The 7,060-nt window shown below is 44.6% G+C and overlaps 2 long non-coding RNA genes across 3 annotated transcripts; both read left to right on the plus strand.

Moving 5' to 3' along the window:
* Nucleotides 1-741: 741 nt before the first annotated feature.
* LOC118407329 lies at nucleotides 742-1,955 on the plus strand. 2 transcript variants are annotated; one of them, XR_004830134.1, is made up of 3 exons: nucleotides 742-828; nucleotides 1,346-1,416; nucleotides 1,877-1,955. It is a non-coding gene; the product is annotated as an uncharacterized LOC118407329 (long non-coding RNA). The 2 variants fall into 2 exon arrangements; XR_004830135.1 differs by lacking the exon at nucleotides 742-828 and adding an exon at nucleotides 835-889.
* Nucleotides 1,956-3,706: 1,751 nt separating this feature from the next.
* Nucleotides 3,707-4,869, plus strand: LOC118407328. Its single transcript, XR_004830133.1, has 3 exons — nucleotides 3,707-3,820; nucleotides 4,364-4,431; nucleotides 4,810-4,869. It is a non-coding gene; the product is annotated as an uncharacterized LOC118407328 (long non-coding RNA).
* Nucleotides 4,870-7,060: the final 2,191 nt, after the last annotated feature.

Below are 7,060 nucleotides of genomic sequence, written 5' to 3' on the forward strand. Positions count from 1 at the left end.
CAAGTGGCAAGACGGCACGTCAGCAGATGCAAGACGTTTGTGGATTATGATGTTCATGCATTTACAACATAATAAAAATATATCAATGTAGCCCTAGGGCTAAATTGAAGATGCGCACTAAAACCATGTAGTACGAAAACTGTTACTAAAAATCTTTCGTAATACATGTATTTACATGTCTGAGGCAGTCACAACCTGATTCGTTGTTCAGAAGCTTTACACAATACAAGATTATGATAATTATCTGATAAAATCTGAAGCAGATGCTGACTGAGTTTGAACGTGAAGCAACGTTTGTCTATCTGAGCTAAAGGCCATCTCAATAAACCGATATCAGTGGGATGTTAGTCCTCTCCTTGGTGCTGAAAATTGTGTTACTGTCACCATGGTAAAGTTGGAGATACCCCGTGGTGTTCGATTACATCATGAAGCAAGTGGCAGGACAAAGCTGGGTGTGCTGGTCACCATATGCGTGAATTTGTTTTGTTAAGAATAAACAGAGAGTATTTCGTTAGGCTGGACCATGTGAATGTTGCCGGTATAGTTAACTCTGCTTTCTCATCCCCGTATAGGCCTAAACGACACCGCAGAAACAGGGCTGATTCACGACGCACAGTCGATGTACAGCTGGTACGACGTGCGGGGGCTCTGCCCGGTCCCACCGTACCAGGTGTCCAACCTCGCCCCGTACCCATTCACACCCAGCATGAGGAAAAAAAGAACTACCGGAAGTCAGGTGTTCACCTTCACCATCGGCGATGAGAACTGCACGGATCCAAACGTTACCCTGTACTGTAACGGGCCGCTACAAGTCGCCACTACGTACAGGTAAGTACCCAAACGTTACCCATTACTGTAACGGGCCGTTAGAGCTCGCCACTACGTACAGGTTTGTGTAGTGCGGCCTTGTCTCTGGAACTAGAAGCCGTGAGTTTGACTCCCGGCTTTGTCGTTCGCCAAACATTCACGCTACTGGAAAGTGATGCAGTCCCCAGCTGCGGTCCATTGTTCATTGTCTTGGTGAAAAGAGCTAGGGGAATTCCCCGGTACAATGAACTGTACAAAGTGTCTGTCCTCTCTCACGACCAATGGACGAGTAGCTATGAGCTAACCTGGATCGAGGTCGCATTTAATTTCCCTATCAATTCATGGAATATATAATATAAGCTTGATAAGTAACATTGATGGCACTTGATTCCCAAATTCTGACAATAAAGCAGACCTGTCTTTTCTTCTTTGACTCTAAGCAATAAAGCCATGTTAATGCCACTGGCATTCCTTATTATCATGTCTACGTGCTTATGATGATGCCCTCGACTGACTGAGTACCGACGTGCTTTTGCAGGGCCAAGATGAGAGTGTTCACCCCGAACGGCTACTATGCAGACAGTTACTACTCGGATCCAGTCAGCACACGTGAGTTTCTAATCTTGTTTAAAACAGCTAACGGCAGCGGAGTTGTAGATGTCATTTGCACTGGACTGATGTTTCTTTTTATTTATTTATTGATTGATTGATTGATTGATCTTTAGGGTAGTCCCTTCAGTTAACGTAGTAACTAATTTCCAAGGGAGCCCTATATACATGTTCGCACATGTTCGCACAACGACGGGTTATACCGCCCCTTACGGGTGACACACCCGTCCGGGTGAATGATGTAGATCACCATGTGGCTGATACGAGACAGAGGTCGCCAGGCCTCCATCCGGGTGATTTGATGTGACATATGCAATGCTAATTGTAGTTGTTAGATGGTGTAACGTCTGTACATTGTGGAAACCGCAAACGTGTTCTTCCAACGTATACCTCAGAATTGGAGCTTATGAAATATTAAATTATGGAGATCCACACGATATGATCAAACATTTCTCCATAGTTGCGAGTACCTGGTCGGAGTGGGGCCCCTGGTCCGCCTGCACGAAAAGCTGTGGTACCGGGAGCCAGACACGGCAGCGAACATGTGACAGCGCCGCCGGTAACAACGGGACCGTAACTCCGGGCAGTGGGGCTAACTGCACCGGGGACCCGCTAGAAACCAAGTCGTGCGAGGGCATTCCGCCATGTCCAGGTACATAACTCAAATGTTTCTATTAGCTATCGCAACTTCTGTATAGATGCTATCATGGAACCTCATCTGTGTTGGTAGTAACACAGTACAATGCTAAACTTTCTTGCAGCACAGAAGAACACACGGATCAAATTTTCAACGTCCACTACTGCTTGTTTCAGTTTGGTATTTTAATATTTATGTATAGTTTTATCATGTTGGTACGTCTTTGAATAAAGAGATTCTTTGTAATACCAAATTTACTTTAGCTTCATCGACGTTTCAGTGACCTTGTGTCACCTTCCTCAGGTTAATTCTGGCTGGTTCACATGGTACTGCAGTGCTAGGTGTCGCTGCCCACAGATGCGGTCACAATCTCTTTATTTGGTACGAAAGGCTAAATCCAGTTTCTCATTGATGAATTAGGATAAAGGAAACCTGACTAAAACTACAACAAACAACCTTAGAGAGATATACGAGGCATACATGAAGGTTATTCTTTTCATTGTGAATATGAGATGATTGTTTTATTTTCTTGCAGTCGATGGTGAGTGGTCTCTATGGAGTTCCTGGTCTGAATGTATCTCTGTGTGCGGACTCGGCGAACAGACGCGGAACCGGACATGCAGCCCGCACATGTACGGGGGTAGAGTATGTAACGGGAAACGGGAAGAAACACGGGCGTGCACAGGTAAGACTGGTGAAGACACACACATGTACGGGGGGAGGAGATGTAACGGGAAACGTGAAGAAACACGGACATGCACAGGTAGGACTGGTGAAGACACACACATGTGCAGGTAGGACAGGTGAAGACATGTACAGGTAGGACAGGTGAAGACACACACGGACATGCACAGGTAGGGCTGGTGAAGACACACACAAGTGTAGGTAGGACAGGTGGAAACAGCAGTAGACATTTTATCAGATGTTTTTTCAGTGAAGGTTATACATCCAGGTACAGCAATCTGCAGTCGTTTAATCAACTGGATGGGCTTTGGAAATGGAAATGTAAGATAGGGTATTTATAGAATATTTCTGATCAACCCCAAGGGATTTGGCACTCTTGAGTTACTTCTGAATATTGTCAAATAAAGTGCAAAGTTTTAAGATAAAGTTCTTAGCAAACGCATGTTTGAATGGAAACCGTATTTTCTATACCGTACGCAGGTCCGTTGGAGCCACACTGCACATCTACCATCGGTACGTCTACCATCGGCACGTCTTCTGCGGGTCCAACTGGGAGCACCGTTCCTCAGACTACTGTCTCACCTGGTAGGTTACCTCATGATACATGCATGAAGTGTGCTCCAAATTAGCCAATAACCATCCCTGTTACAAATGGTCACCTTTTCATAGATATCGTCGAAGAAAGACTAACTTTACCAACACTTAGATGGATTCTTTATGGAGTCTTGAAACGGAAATTTGGGTTCCAAGCCTTGTAATCTATAGTTTTGAAAACATGTAGTCTTCATTTATAGAGTCATATACCATTTCACAGCCTTCTTCAAGTTTCATTATGAAAGTGTCACAGTAAACTCGCAAAAATTGGTCTCTGACTTGACCAAAAAGTGTGGCAGATTCATCGACATGACGATGTTGGTCACTTCAACATGAAGAAGAGAAAGACGGACTTTCATGTTACCTGTTCTGTAGACCCTTTGTCTCCGTCCGACGGCGGCACTATGGAGGAGTTTGCGCGGTGGGAGACGGGAGAGGCTCTGCCGGAGGATTACGACGCAGAGGCGAGTCCCGTGGACATGTCGAAAGGTAACAGGTTTTATAGCCTCCGTTAGTTACTGTTGACCATGTTAAATCCTTTTGCACATCAGCCCTACAGCGTTAGCTATGGCGAAACAATCACGAGTGGACAGACATGACAACAAGTGAAACATTGTTAAATAAGAAAAGAAAACCAGGAGGGATTGAGAAAGCTGTTTGCCAGATCCCCTGGTGTACCCTAACGGTCAAATAGACCAAGGGAATGATAAAATGAGAGACTTTTTTTTTCTTGTCACAAATGCCAGCATATTCATGTGCATGAAGTTGGCAGAATAATTCTGTATGGTCTTTATACGAATATCATGACTGAAGTTGCCACGCAAGAGGAAAGGTCAACAGGAAGTACTTTGATGTTGTAACGACTGTTTCTTGTATGCCAAAAAGCAGTCACTCAAGCAACTGGATATGATTTTGGAAACGGTCAGACGTTTCAACTGTTCCACCAGTTTTAGTCAGGGACACTGAGACTGTTTCTTGTATTGAAATTCCATATAAATGTTGTAATAAAGCATATTCTACCTTCCCCTGCAGGAGAGCCGCTGCCGACCTCGTCAGGTGTGATGCTGGAGAATATCGGCTGGCTGTCCGAGGAGACTATGGTGGGTTCAGTCATTCATCCATTGAGATTCAACACATCTGTGTTACACACTTCGTAATGGTGGTTTCAATCTGTAACATGCTTCAAAATAGGTTAATGTAGGTATGATATAGCCTCCGGAAGACCTTCCTTTTACACCCTTACGGGTTTAGGGATGTTAGAATTCGTCAACACTTTCTGTCTCTCCATCTCTCCTTCTCTCTCTCTCTCTCTCTCTCTCTCTCTCTCTCTCTCTCTCTCTCTCTCTCTCTCTCTCTCTCTCTCTCTCTCTCTCTCTCTTTCTCTCTCTCTCTCTCTCTCTCTCTCAAACAAGTAGAACAGAACCTATTGGTTACGTGATAAGAACTTTGTAAGCCTGGTGACTTGTTCCTTGCTCCAGGACTTTAACGTGACGGCGACCTTCACGGTTGCGTGGACAGACGATCGGCTGGCGAACCTGTTTGTTTGTTTATCATTTTGTTGTTTGTTTGTTTGTTTGTTCTGTGCTGCAGGACTTTAACGTGACAGCCACCTTCACGGTAGCGTGGACGGACGAGCGGCTGGCGAACCTGTTTGTTTTTGTTTATTTGTTTATTTGTTTGTTCCTTGCTCCAGGACTTTAACGTGACAGCCACCTTCACGGTAGCGTGGACAGACGAGCGGCTGGCGAACCTGTTTGTTTTTGTTTATTTGTTTGTTTGTTTGTTCTGTTCTCCAGAACTTTAACGTGACAGCCACCTTCACCGTTGCATGGACAGACGAGCGGCTGGCGAACCTGTTTGTTTTTGTTTATTATTTTGTTTATTTGTTTGTTTTGTGCTCCAGGACTTAAACGTGACGGCGACCTTCATGGTGGCGTGGACAGACGAGCGGCTGGCGAACCTGTTTGTTTTTGTTTATTATTTTGTTTGTTTATTTGTTTGTTCTGTTTGTTCTGTGCTCCAGGACTTTAACGTGACAGCCACCTTCACCGTTGCCTGGACGGACGATCGGCTGGCGAGCCTGGGCGGGTCCGGCTGGATCCCCGTGCCGAGTCACGTGCTGTGGCTCCCGTCCGTACAGTTCGGCCGGACCGTCAAGGCCAGGTGTTTCTGTTTGTTGTTTTTGTTTGTTTGTTGTTATTTATCGTGCCGAGTCACGAGCTCTGGCTCCCTTCCGTCCAGTTCGGCAGGACAGTCAAGGCCAGGTGTTTGGTTTTGTTGTTTTTGTTTGTTTTTATTTATCTATTTATTCGCACATTTAAAAACAATAACAGTGAAGTAAAGAAAACTATTTTCTAAGTGCAGGAAGAGGAAAAGGAGTTTAGAAGGCTTATACGATGCCCATCTCCAATTCTCAGATATCAATCTTTGGACAAATGTGACAAATATAAGATGACATCAAGATATAACAGCATTTCAGTGCAGATCCTTATATCGCAAATGAAGCATAAGCAGTTTATCAGTAATGATGAAATATTATGTAAAATACAGGTGGCCGGTCACGACCAGCTCTGAGGTGACGTCACCAGGACAGGACAGCGGGCCTAAATCTGGAACGGTGTCGACGTGGCTGTCACCGGAGGGACAGATCAGTCACAGGCTCAAGTACGTTGTACCTGTTCTTGTACCCCCCTCCCCTGCCTCTCATGTACGTTTCTAGCCCTGCCTGTATGTCTTCTGGAAGCCTAAAGCACTGGTCCTCATCTATAACAGTGTTGGCTGTCGCCGGAGGGACAGATCAGTCACAGACTCAAGTACGTCCTGTATGTCTTCTGGTAGACCCTCTGCCCCCCAACTCTGGTCCTCATCTAGAACAGTGTTGGCTATCACCAGATAGATAGATAAGTGTCAGGCTCAAGTACGTTGAACTTCATAATTTATGTGAACTTAAACTTTACGTCACTGTATATTTTCATGTAATAAACACTGGTCGTAAATCTCAGTAATTTTGCCTCCTCGTCATTCACGTCAGTCAGATAAAGGGAATATTTTGTAAATGATGATGTCCTAGCCAATCTGGTATCACTGATGGAGATCCAAATAAAACAAACAAACATATAAATGTACATAAACCGACAAAAAGTAGCCCACGGATTAGCGTTCTGTCCTTATCATAAAGACCATACAACTATTCAAGTAGAGTGCATGTCGGGTGAGCGGCACAGCAGGGACGGCACCTTGGTCCAGAGGCACGGCTGCTAGCTACTAGTCTACGCACGCTACCGCCATAAGACATCCCCATCCTCCACACACCTTATATGTACATAAATACACATTACGTCTATGTTATTGGGATGTAGGTGAAATAAGCGATACCCAACGACGCCCATCCCTAATATCTGATTATCTCCCATATTTGCCATGTCCAGACGGAAGCTGCGTGTGTCGTGTCTGATGGACCTGAGGAACTACCCGTTCGACAGTCAGAACTGCTCCATACAACTCCACGGATGTAAGTTGCAACTCTCTCTACCCTTGTGGAATCTGAATCAGTCTGTTGATAGATTGAAACCTGTTGGCAGCCACTTAATGAGAGTTCATTTTTCTATCCAAAACCTTTATCTATCTTCATAATCATTTAAAAATGTTTATTCTGTACATTATGAGATAGATAAAGGTTTTGGATAGAAAAATGAACTCTCATTAAGTGGTTGCAAATTAAGGGCTAAC

Source organism: Branchiostoma floridae, unplaced genomic scaffold (genome assembly GCF_000003815.2).
Source record: "Branchiostoma floridae strain S238N-H82 unplaced genomic scaffold, Bfl_VNyyK Sc7u5tJ_1305, whole genome shotgun sequence".
Lineage (NCBI taxonomy): Eukaryota > Metazoa > Chordata > Leptocardii > Amphioxiformes > Branchiostomatidae > Branchiostoma > Branchiostoma floridae.